General features: G+C 45.0%; 1 protein-coding gene and 1 long non-coding RNA gene across 2 annotated transcripts in view; both read right to left on the bottom strand.

The window, feature by feature from the left end:
• Positions 1–1,711: 1,711 nt before the first annotated feature.
• Positions 1,712–4,049, bottom strand: LOC138159348 (uncharacterized). The gene is made up of 2 exons (XR_011167870.1): positions 3,590–4,049; positions 1,712–2,418 (listed from the first exon to the last, which is right to left on the bottom strand). It is a non-coding gene; the product is annotated as an uncharacterized lncRNA (long non-coding RNA).
• A 1,134-nt stretch (positions 4,050–5,183) lies between these two features.
• Positions 5,184–12,611, bottom strand: part of LOC138159517 (vasodilator-stimulated phosphoprotein-like) — a 60,410-nt gene continuing 52,982 nt past the window's right edge. Inside the window, exon 3 of the mRNA XM_069085885.1 lies at positions 5,184–5,909. The gene's annotated coding sequence lies outside the window, so the exon portion shown is untranslated. The remainder of the gene's footprint in view (positions 5,910–12,611) is intronic.

The following is a 12,611-nucleotide window of genomic DNA, read 5'->3' as shown; positions in this document are numbered from 1 at the left end:
ATTTTTTTTAAAGATTAGCTATTCAACCATCACATCCCCCAAACACTTTCAAGCCCTTGGGATGTAATTTGTTGTGCCAGGAGATTTAAACTCATTTAGAGCAACTAGGTACTTCCTTACCATCTCTTCTCCTGTCTTAGGTTTCAATTCCCAAGGAACCTTTTTTTTTTTCTATTTTAGCTGTTCCAAACTTAGTCTCCTTGATGGAAAGAACAGAAGCAAAGCAGTTGAAGAATCTCCTTTTAACACTGAACTGTTTGCCTCAAGCAGGGGTTCCCCCCCCCACCTCAATCTATACTCCCAGGCCCTTATCCTTTCCTTGGTCTTATAGTTTCCCAAACATAAACTATTTTTTCCTCTCAGAGGAGAGAAGGCAAGGCAATTGGGGTTAAGTGACTCTCCCAAGGTCACACAGCTACTAAGTGTAAGTGTGTCAAGTGTCTGAGGCTGGATTTGAACTCAGGTCCTCCTGACTCTATTCACTATGCCACTAAGCTTTTAAAAAAATCTTTTTTGTTGTCCAGATCTTACAATTAATTCTGGGCCTTAGCTTTTCTGCCATTCTTATGGATACATGCCCCTCTCTTTTTTATATGCCATCTTCATTATATCTCTCTTATTTTTCATACTCATCTTTTAACATCTGAACTCTTGGTAGCACCACAATGATCTGTTTCCACGCCTCTCCTTTTGATTCTCCAATGGAGCTATTCTCAGTTGTGTTCTTACACTGTTCTTAGTCATTTCCCCTTCTCTCTAGAGCTGCCTTGCACTCCAGAGACTAAGGTCACCTGAGATCATTTCATTAAGGAGAAGTCAGGAGGAAAAAAAGGCAAGAGAAAGCTTGACAGGCTGCCATGATGAAAAGTTATGAAAGGCCACCAGGGAGAAGCATGGTGGTGTCACACACACATGGTGGTGTACTGGATTAGTGACCCCTGCTTCTACTGCAGTTTGACACACTGGTAGAGTTGACAGAGAAGCAGTCCTTGATTTAGGAAGACTTGGTTTTCCAAGTTCTGCCCCTAACACCCACTGGTTGTATGAGCCTAGATGAGCAAGTGCCCCTAGGCAGCTTTCAAACCTCTTAGTGCCTTCAGGAGGCTCTCAAAGACTGCATGGAGCAGAGGGGGTCTAACTGCATTAGTAGAAGGGAGTTTATATAGGAAGAGTTTCCTATGCCAATGAAATAACCAATTTGGTAAATTAAAAAAAAAAACTGGAGGAGGGGGGCCCTAAGAGTGGGTGGGAGAGGAAGGGTTTCTGTTGTGGTGTAGGTTTGGGGGCTACTTTTAGATAGAAGAACGCTGAGTATTTCAATGTGGCACCAGTGGCTGAGCCAACCCCTTTCAGCAGGCTGCCATCTTTCTTGAGTCACAGCCTTGTTCCCATTGTGGGACAGTGGGGAGTATACAGCTTTGGGGTGGTTAATCAATCCTATTCCTAGTACCCTAAGGAAAGGTCTTCTTATGGTTGACTTAGATTAAAGTACAAACTCAACCCATGATGTCAATTTCTTTCCTGAATCCTGGCAGGCAGAATGTGAAATTAAGATCTCTTCCATGGATCTCCTACCTCCCTGCAGCTCAAAGGCCAGAAGTATTTAAGAATCAAAGAATTAACTGGAAAGACTTATCTAGTCCAAACGTTCCTACTCTGGGTTCCATGAACCCCTAAGGATCTGTGGACATATTTCAGGACTTCCATAAACTTAACTGGGAAAACAATTACATCTTTATTTTCACCAACCTCTAACTGAAATTTAGTTTCTTCAATTATGAATAAAGGCAACCCTGAGAAGGTGTTTATATGCTTCCTCTGACTGCCAAAGGGGTCCATGACACAAAGATTGAGAGTTCCTCGAGTTGATAGCTGCAGGACAAGAACCAATGTCTCCTGCCTCCTAGATTGGTGCCTACTTCTCTTGTTCACAAGGACGCTTATCCAACATAGTTTCCTTGGATTCTTCTGATGAAGGTACAAGAATGGGAGCAGAGACTTTTTGTTTTGGTTGTCATTGAATCTTTACCCTAGCAGAGTTAGCCAAGAAACCAGGAAGACTTGTTCAAGTTTTGACTTTGACACACCCAGGGCAAGTCCCTTAACCTGGAAATGCCCTAAGCAACTTTCTAAGACTAATTCGATGAGGTGTTGGCCTGCATCTGTAGACAAGAGTTTTGTCAATTGGGAGTCCCCCACACCATTACCAATGAAACCAGATTCCATCCTTGGTACTGCTTGGCAAACAGCATCCTTCTAAGTAGGTCAGGATTGCACTGTCTTCCTCACCTTCTGCATTGGAGTTCTAAGGTCTGATCCAGTGTCCAGGGGTTGACATGACCAGGTTCATAGGCTGAGGGAAGATGTAGGTAGCACAAAAGCCAATAGATGGGTGGTGTTCCTTCATCTCAGGAATCTCTATCAATACATATTAGTAAAGATTAAAATTGAATCCTAGGAGCTAATGAGCATCCTGATTCCCTAAATTCCTGAGTAAGAAATAGGCTTGAAAAATAAATACTCCTGGGTATCTGAGTATTGATTTTTTAAAATAATTCATACTAAAGTATAATGACTGATAGCAGGGGCTTTCCAAAAGGCAAAAGGAGGTGAGAGAGCAGTAGTCCTGCTCCAGGAAAGAAGAAGCAGAAGGAGAGGGTTAGAAAAAAGCCAACAAACCTCATCGGCCCTCCCAATTATGTCTGTAGAAAGTTAGAGCAAGAAGGGGTTTAGTATCAGAAAATGTTGGGGCTGGAAAGGACATTTTACTGCAAAATATCCAAGCTGGAAGCAAAGGTGTAAATATGCATCTCCAGAAAAGTTTAGCATTTCTGGTCTTGTTTTTAATTGACAAATTCTATGTTTTTTAAAGCAAAATTTTGTTTATTTTTAAGTAATTTAAATAACTTTAATCATCTTTAGTTAATTCGACAAATAAAAATAATATCCTTTATGCTTCAGTATTCAGTGATCTCCTTAAAAAAATAATATTCCCAGGGGGAGAAAACAATGGAATAAACTATTCATGTCAAGAATTGGAAAGGCTCTTAGTAGAAGGTAAGGGCTGGTAAGGACTTTAGAGAACGTATTGTCCAATCACCTTCTATTACATAAGAGGAAACAGGATCAGAGGAGAAGGTGCCATGTCCAAAGTTAGTGCCAGAGCCAGGACTGGAATAATGACAACAGCAGCAATAATGGTAACTAGCATTTGTGTAGTCATTTAAGGTTTTCAAAGTGCCTCACAAATATTATCTCATTTCATCCTCATAACTATTTTATGAGGTAGATACTATTATTATCTCCATTTTACAAATGAGGAAACTGAGACAGATTTGTGATTTGACCAGGGTCATCTAGCTAATGTCTGGAATTCAAACCTAATAGCAATCTGATAGTTTCCAAGAAAAGGTAATTTAAAAAAAAGAAGAATGTGGTTTAATCTAACGTACCAGCTTTTCCAGTCCTATCTGTCAGCTCTCCTAGTGAGAGATGTAGAGATAGGCTGCCTTACCCTAAGTCAGGAGATGAAATGCTTTCCTCCTTCCGAGTCCTTGGGGTTGATTCTGTTCAGGATAGCAGCACCTACCTTGGCTTCTTCTAGCTTCTGGGGCCAGGTGCGGCTGTCCTTTGGGCCATGTAGGAATTCAGCTCCCTCAAGCACATCTTTTTAAGTCCCTCTCCATATGACTCATAGCGCAGTGGTCTTGCTAACTTCAGGATTGTAAAGATCTGTGACCAGTGTAAGGGGCTCCTTTTGCCAAGGCAGTTTGTGGCTTTTCCAGGCTTAGCTGCTCATTTCATAAATTTCTATGTCCGAAAACATCACCATCTGAGGGCCAGCCTTCTGAGGATGAGCCTCTGTCCCAACTTTCCTGGGCTCATCCTCAGAAGACAGACTCACAGTCTGTTGCTAGGCTCATATTGTTGTCTTAGCTAATGTTTATAATCACACCTACCATCCCCTGTGTCTCCCTTTGGCAAACGCCCAACCCAATTAAACCACTGTTAGGTAAGTGATGATAAAGCTAGAAAAGAATGCCAAGATCATTTCTTCCAACCACCTCATTTTACAGATGAGGAGAATTCGACCTGGAGTGGGAAACAACAATGCTAGTTAATGGAGGTCCAGGACTTGAATTCACACCTATTGACACCAAAACCAAGACTGTTCTCACTACATACTATAATGTTCCTTTCAAGAATACTGATGGAAAATTGCTAAGCAAGAGAGGGGCCATGGATTGAATTTCTAGGTGGTTTCAATTAGGAAGGCCTTTAAAAATGGGCCTACATCAAAATGGAAAACTATTCCAAGTCTTCATAGGAGGAGACGAGCTGAAAATAATTTTTTTTTTTATTTCCCCCTTATAACTCAATGGAAGGGAACTGAGTTAGGTGTGAGGATTTGGTGAACAAATGGAAGATCCTATGAATATCAAACTGTCAAGTGAAGAAAACAGAGCATAGAACATTCTTTGTATATGCTGATTATATATATATATATATATATATATATATATATATATATATATATATATGGGTGTGAACAAAGACTGGAAGGAAACTGGGGAGAGAAGTGATGTAACATTATAGGAATCACAGGATTTTAGAGCTGGCAAGGATCTTGGGAGTCCTCTAGCACAATCCCTTCATTTTACAGAAGGAGAAATTGAGTCCCACGTTGGGCAAATGATTTATTTGCCCAAGGTTCCACAAGTTGTAGGTAGAAGAACCAGAATTGGAACTAATGCCATCTAATCACAAACCTGGTGTTCTCATTGTACCACCCATTCACTGAGTTCTTTGTATGTATTGGGGGTGTAAGCCGAAGCTGCATGAAAGGAACCTTCTCTAGCTTCTTAATAGAGAATCAGTAAAAGCATCTTATAGGGGCCTAGAGACCCTTCCAATGTTAGACTGATTGACTGTTACTTAAGACTAATAGAATATCAAAGTCAGAAAGGACTTTGGAACACTGCCAGGTAGATTTGGGAGGGACATTGGGAAGTAACTCTCTCGTTCCTGAGGAAGAGTTCTCCTAGAGAGAACCATGGTCACATAATGGCAGAGTCTGGACTTTGGTCCTGGTACCTTTTGATATCTCCATTCTCTCTCATCTTTTTAAGACCTGCCTCATGTGAGCTCTTTCACCATACCCACCCAGGAAGTGACATTCATGGTGTGTTTTAGACAATCTTTATTTGTAATGAAAAAAACCCCAAACCAAAAGCAACCAAACACAAACCTCCACCAAATCCAGATCTTCAGCTTATAAGCCATATTTAACCTTTCTTAATACTTTTAAAACATTTTTTAAAAAAAGAAACCATTTGTCTTGCAAGGTTTTATTCACAGCCACATTGCATAGTCTGCTTTTTGTGGCCCATCACATCTAGAGGGGCCCCAGGGCATGGGGTACAGATGTGTGGTTTTTATAGTAGAGAAAAATCCCATCAGATTATGGGAAATACCACCATAGTCCATTAGGTTTTTCCTCTTTCTTTCTCCACACCGGAGCTGGGAAGGAATTGCAAGGTTTATTGAACCTGACTCCCTTCATCCAGGCTTCTGTTGCTGTTGGTCATTGTTTGCCTTAGTCAAGGAAGATGCCTTGTTCTTTTCCCACTTTTCTGCCTCTTTCTGTCAGCACTGAATATCTCCATTGTTCCAGCAGACTTAATGGATTTCACCCAGTGGGGGCATGTCTCTGTTAGGGCATCTGGAGATAGGAAAAAACTAAAGTACGAGGCCATACTGTGAGAGGAAACAGAGAACAGTCTTCTTCCCTCAGAGAGAAACACCCTTCAGAGAAGGGTGCCAAGGACATGACATCTTTGGTTTGTCTTCTCAGGGTTCAATATCTATTTCTCCATCATCAGAGTAAGACACAGCCTCATCTGGCCACACTGGGGGAGAAATGGAGAAGAAACATCTGCATCTGTCAATAATGATCTGGACCTCAAAACTCTAAGGCTGTTATCATTGAGAATACCTGGTCTCATCTCCTCTTTATGGTTTTCCCTGGTCCATCTGGACAGTGGCATTGCTATGTTTCGCACAAATGCTGTTATTATAAGTATCTCCAGTAACTTAGGGAGATAGCCTGGGCAATGGGTCTTCCATGTTTTCCGTAAGCCTGGCTCTTCTTTCCAAAGGTTCCCCTCAAGCCATATATTTATCCTATACTGCCACAGAGACATAAGCCCACCTCACTTCAATATGACCCCACTAGAAAATTACTCGTGGACATTAGCCAAAATGCAGAAACTCCATGCCACACCACCCACAGCTGGCTGCTTTATTCCAGGTTCCCATACTGCTTTAAACTCCTAGAACTAGGAGAAACCTTAGGGATTATCTAGTCAAATCCCATCATTTTACAGGTGGGGGAAATGAAGGCACAGTCATATGGTATTTTAATAGCAAAGATGAGACTAGAGCTTGGATCTTTGGAGCCTTTGAGGCTGGGACTTTTTAGAAGTCAGGAGAGATCCTGCCTCAGGGGGACCCAGAGCATCTGCCTGTGGGGTGGCCTTGGTGTCTTTTGTGTCTGGCTTTACCAAAGGGCCCCACAGGGGACTGGTACAATACTAATCACTCCTAGATGGGCTAGAGAGCATTAGGTTTCTGAAGCTTTTCATCCATGAGCCCATGTGATCTGTGCAACGTTCTTGGCAACCTCACAGACCCACACAAACACACACGTTATCTCTGGAGGGGTCATGATGTGTGGAGGAGGAAGTCAAAGCCCACAGAAAGAACAGATCTGTCCATGGTCACTCAGCTTCTAAATTTTAGAGCCAGGACTCAAAACCAGGTCTCCAAGCTGTCTCCCCAGGGTGTCTCCTGATCATTATCCTTACTTAGCTTGTGGAGATGAAAAGAATGACACCAGTATGTGGAGGGACCAGGTTTTCTGACTCCCAGCCCAGAGGGCCTCCTACATCTGCCTCCATAATTTGCCACATCGGCTATTGTGGTAATAAAAGTTCATATTTATAAAGCAGGTGAGGCCATTAGGCATAAATTTAGAGCTTAGAAGGGTTAGGGTTAAAGGATACTGGGTGCAATCCCTTTATTTTACAGATGGGGAAACTCAGACCCCAAATAAGTTAAGTGACTTGCCCAGAGTCCAGGGTGGGACCCAAGCCCAAGTCCAAAAGGACTTCTTCCCAAGTCCAAACCTCAATAGGAACATTCCTTGTAAGTTTGCAAAACAGTTGTTCTCACTTGATCTTTATGACCTTGTCAGGTAGGTGTTATTATCATTCCCATTTTATAGATAAACTGAGGATAAGAGATGTTGCCTAAGGTGACACAGCTAAGTGTGTGAGGTAGGATTTGAACTCAGGTCTTCCTGAGTCTGAGTCTAGTAGTATATTCACTATATCATATGGCTGTTGTTAGCTATCTCACTGTGGATATCCTTCATACTATAGGGCCTTCCAGGGCAGGCACCATTCTGTTCTATTCCTTCGTCCCCCAGTGGCCTGACACAGCTCTTTCTTTATATACAGCACATACCAAATAAATGAGAGTGTGTACGATAGTGCAAGGGCCTCTGTTTGAAGCAGAAATGGGCTTGGATTCTGACTCTACCACACACTGGGCATGTGACCTTGGACAAGTGACTTGGCTTCTCTGAAGTGACCTGGAAGGAGCGAGAGAACCCCTCTGGACCACTATGTTCTGCTCCTTCTCTCTGCTCTGTGCCCTCGTCCACCTGGCCCAGCCTCCCCTCCCTTCTCTGGGCTAACTTTGGAGGGCAAAGCCATCAGTCCCTGGGTATCTGAGGGGCACAAGTTTCTGAAACAAGATGGACTGAGGACATGGTGACTTTAGCAGCAAGGGGGATGCCGTGTTCTACCCAGGCCAGCCTGGTGTGCCATCGAGGGCCAAATTTTCAGGAGGAAGAAGAGGAGGAAGAGGAGGAGGAGGAGGAAGAGAAGGAAGAGGAGGAGGAAACAGCATCTCTGCTGGGTGGAGAGATGAAAACACAACTAAAAATTCCACGGGCATCCCACTGCCACGGTCCCTCTCCTCCCTCCCAGGCCCAGGCCCATTCATCAATCCTCTCCTCACTGCTGACAAGAGCTGCCTGGTTAATTACTTAACATGCCACATCTTGCTGAGGCTAGTAATCGTGGGAAGGGCCCAGCAGTGAAGGTGTATGCAGATTCATTAATAAATCTTTAATAACCCCAGTTAAGGGATAGGAGACAGAGAAAGAAATTGCACAGATGGAGCCCTCTGCAAGCTGTTCACAGTGCGGGAGAGACTGTTTGGCATCTCTAATGCGCTCCCCAGCCTCCATGGCCATCCTTCCCTCAGCCCCCCCTCCTCATCTTCTCACAACATCTGGCTGAGCAGTTGTCGCACAAGGGGCTCCTCACCTGACTGACTCGAGTCTCTTGGCCCCATTGCTGAGCTCGTGGGGGTGGGAGGGGTGACGATAATGTCCGGGACGTCCAGTTGTTTTGCATTCAAGACGGGGGCCTCTTCGTTGCTGCTGTTACTGCTGACACACATTTTGAAGCCTGAGAGCGCAAGCCGTGAAAAACACACACACATGCACACACGCACAACAAAAAAACAACCATCAGTACCATCTGGGGGAACCATAGTGGGTTGGCTGCTTTTCTGTCATGCCTCTCAAGGGACTGAACCTTAAATCAGCCCGCAGTAGGGGCTAGGAAGCCAGGGGGCATGCTCCTCTGAGAGAAAGTTAAACCCTTGCATGGGACAAAGAGGGACAGGAAAGGCCGAGTGGCCATCAGTGGCTCCACCTAATCCTGAAGGGGGCAAAGGCTGGATTGATCCCACCACAGCCTCAAGGTCAGCATTGCAGCACCTTCCCACTGGGTGCTTAGACTGGCTCTTCAAATGGTTGGTCACCCCTTTTATGGATTTCTTTTGACTGAAGGGTAAGTTTACTTCAAGGGTAAGTTACATTCTAGCCCTCGGTGCCCTCGTGACCTAGCCCAATTCTTCACAGACAGGACCCATCATGTCAATGAGGCAGTGTACTTTAGGAACATGGTATCCCCTCTCGGTTCACCAGATGGTTGGATCTTATTTGTCCAATGCAGGGGGTAGATGAGATGTTCTCTGAGGTTCCTACTTTCTATGTTCAAAGGTCCCTTCCAGTTCTGATATCATGAGTCTGTGAAATACGGGGGGATCGAAACCTCCTTGAAGAGCAGGTAACACCCTTGGCAGTTTTGATTTGTCTCTGATAAATTTCTCTGAAATGTAGCCAGGTTAGTGAGCTTGTGGCCCAGGATTCTTAGGTCAGCTGAACAAAGGAAACCCTCATATATAGGAGGGATGGCAGCAGAGGATTAGGGGTGGAGGGAGGGCAAAGTTAGGTCCCTGTCAATCTGTTGCAACAAGTTAAGGATTGGAGCTACATGAGCCAGAGAGAGATGAGGGAATGGGTTGAGAATGATAGAGGGGACAGAGGAGAGTCCCTTGCCCCATGTGAGTGATATCTAGAACTGGATCTCCATGAGGAATGTGGTCAGCTTGGTGGGACACGCAAGGGCAAGGTGACTCTGTGTGTGTGCAGGTGTGCATGTATGTGTATGTACATGTGTGTGTGAGCTCGCAAAATGGTCATGTCTTTCCCAGACTATACAAGTGGTTGGCCAGGACACCCAGAGAAACCAGTATTCACCAAAGATATTCCGCCTGTTATAAAAATAAAAAAGCAAACATCTCTAGATTCGGAGTTCGTCATATGTGCAGATTCATCCTGGCTGAGGCATCCCCCTTCCCCCAGAGCAGCAGCTGGAGGAGAGGACCCCAGCCCCCATCACAGACTTTTCATTACTCCATAGGAGTCCAACTAACCTGCATTGAATGGGAATTTAAATTAGCCTCCTCTCGATTATCTATGGTAATGGGAGGCAGGGAGAGCCTGTATAAATTACATTCATAGACATTTTAAAAATTAAACCTTTTTAGCCATTATTTTCAAGCTCCTTCACTCCCCAACCTTTTCCCAGAGCTATTAACTACATCTGATTTGAATCTCCCCCAATGCTCGCTGCTGCCTACCTCCCTGCTGAGGCGCTAACAAGCAGTGAAGAGGCCTCAAAGGGATGGAGAAAAGAGTTCATAGCCTGGGCAATAATCCCCTGTGGAACAGACAGTTGTCGGGGCTGACCTTGGAGAAAAGCAAACTAGGAGGGTCCCCCAATATCACAGGCTTCCCCTGAAGGGCTCCCTGAATGCACGGCCAGCACTTTCCCCAGCACCAGGCCAGTGGGAAGGGCTGTAAGCCCTGGACTTGGTGTAAGGGGTCTGAGTGTGACTCTTTGCCCTACCACACACATATGTGTGACTACGGGGCAAATTACTTAGCCTCTATGAACCTTGGCTTTCTGAGCTGTAAAAAATCCCATGGCTTCGGGGTGGTTAGGTGGTGCAGTGAGTAGAGCACTGGCCCTGGAGTCAGGAGGACCTGAGTTCAAATCTGATCTCAGACACTTAACACAAAAACTAGCTGTGTGACCTCGGGCAAGTCACTTAACCCCAATTGCCCTATCTTCCCCCCTCCAAAAAGCAAAAAAAAAAAAAATCCCAGACTCTTCCTGACCCCATTTGAGGTTTTCTTGGCAGATATGCTGTAGTGGTTTGCCATTTCCCCCACCAGCTCATTTTACAGATGAGGAAACTGAGGCAAACAGGGTGAAGTGACTTGCCCGGGGTCACACAGCTAGTAAATGTCTGAGGCCGGATTTTAATTCAGGAAGATGAGTCTTCCTGATTGCAGGCCTGGTGCTTTATTCACTATGCCACCTGGCTGCCCCAGAGGTTGAACTAGGTGATCTTGAAGTTCTCTTTTCTAGCCCTAAACTCTGTGATTGGATCCCCAAACAAAGAATGATTTCCTTTCCCATTTTTGCCTGTTGTAATTCTACCCACCCTTCAAGGCCTGTGTCTTCCATGATCCTCCTTCCCTGCCAATCGGCATCTCCCTACTCAGGACAGCACAGCCTGCCCCCTTGGATATCGGCTGCCATTTTGTTCTTTGGCCTTATGCCTTATCTCTCCTCATAGACTCCATGACAGGGACTGTGGTTCCCCCAGCATCCAGCACTCAGTAAGTATGAATGAATGAATGACCCATTCCATGAATCCTTCCCAGGGCAGGCAGGGCCACAAGTGACCTCACCTACCCCTCAATTCATACATTCCTCCCTCACAGTGCTCCTGCAGCCTTTAGCATACACATATTGCTGGGATATCACTCGTTCTATGTTTCAAATGATGTCATGTACTGTTCTTCAGTTGTTACAACAGAACTAGAGTCCTCCTTTGACATCTCATCGTGGCATGGAGGTGACCTGGGTCCTGGAAAGCCATTCCATCAAAATTCAAGCTCTAGTTAGATCCTGCCAACCTGCAAATGCTTCCAGTACGGCCCTGGTTGTGGCTAGGCCTGCTGTCCCCATCCTAGTCCAACCAAGTGCAGAAAGAATCTACCATCCACAGGCTGGTCACTGGGACATGGAGTTTCTCAACCATAGCAACCATCTCCTAAGCTCTGAGAGGAGCCGTGATTTGCTCCAGTGGAGGGAGCGACCATGCTGAGGAAATAACTGGCTTCAGTTCTGAGATTCTGGGATTTACACCCAGAACCTTCAGTCAGAATATCTGATTAATTTCCTGGCCTGCCAAGAGCATGGGTTCGGCTGTCGTGCTCAGGCTTAGTGCTTCTGAGTTCAAATGGAGTAGGGATCATGTCAGATTAATGGCAGAGCTCACCGCAGCTGGAGCCCTTAAGCCACAGGGGGCTGCTGGACCTTCCTAATACTATTAAAGAGAGTGAAATCCTATCAAACTCTGGTCCATGGAACAGCATGACCTTTCATCAGGGGACAGTAAGTCTCTTTCACAGCTGACCAGAGGCAAAATATCGTCATCCTTATTTTAAAGATGGAAATGCCAAAGCAGAGTAGGTAAGTGGCTTTTGTAAGTATGTTTAGCTCTAAATGGGGAGGCAAGGGAAAGGACTGAGGTCTCCTGATAATACCTATTACAGCACACCACTTCCTGTCTAGCCTGGCGCTTTTCACACGCCAGATGCTCAGTTAAATTTGTATTTAAGGAGAGCCAGATAGCTATTCTATAGAGTGAATGAATCCAAGTTGCTCCCCAACTTCTGGGTATCAGTTTCCACCTTTGTAAAACGAGGGGGTCAAGGTAGCCAGTGACCCTCTGTGTCAATTATAGAAGGCAACATGGAGTGGTGTGCACTTGGGTAAGATGGGAGGGGCCTCAGAGGTAGTCTAGGTCAAACTCATACTGAACAGGTACCCCAAGTTAGTTAACCGTGGAAGAGAAATTGTTCAAGTGTGGCTAGTTTGCCGCTAGTGCCTTGCCCACCAGCAATTCCTTCCCCTCCCCCACATCAATTAAAAAAAAATTTCTTAGGCTGTGCTGGGCTCTTGGAAAACAAGACCAAAACAAACAAAGCTGCTCTAATTACCTCATAGCCCCGAAGTATCTCCCCTTCCTCCTCCCCCTGCCCGCTGTCCACTGGGGCACCAGCTGCTTTTTCCTTATCAATGCTGTGTCCTGCCAGCATCAGCCAGTTTGGC

This window comes from Petaurus breviceps, unplaced genomic scaffold (genome assembly GCF_028583685.1).
Source record: "Petaurus breviceps papuanus isolate PSGF00001 unplaced genomic scaffold, PetGlider_PUasm1.0 176, whole genome shotgun sequence".
NCBI lineage: Eukaryota > Metazoa > Chordata > Mammalia > Diprotodontia > Petauridae > Petaurus > Petaurus breviceps.
This window is presented reverse-complemented; position numbering and strand designations above follow the sequence as displayed.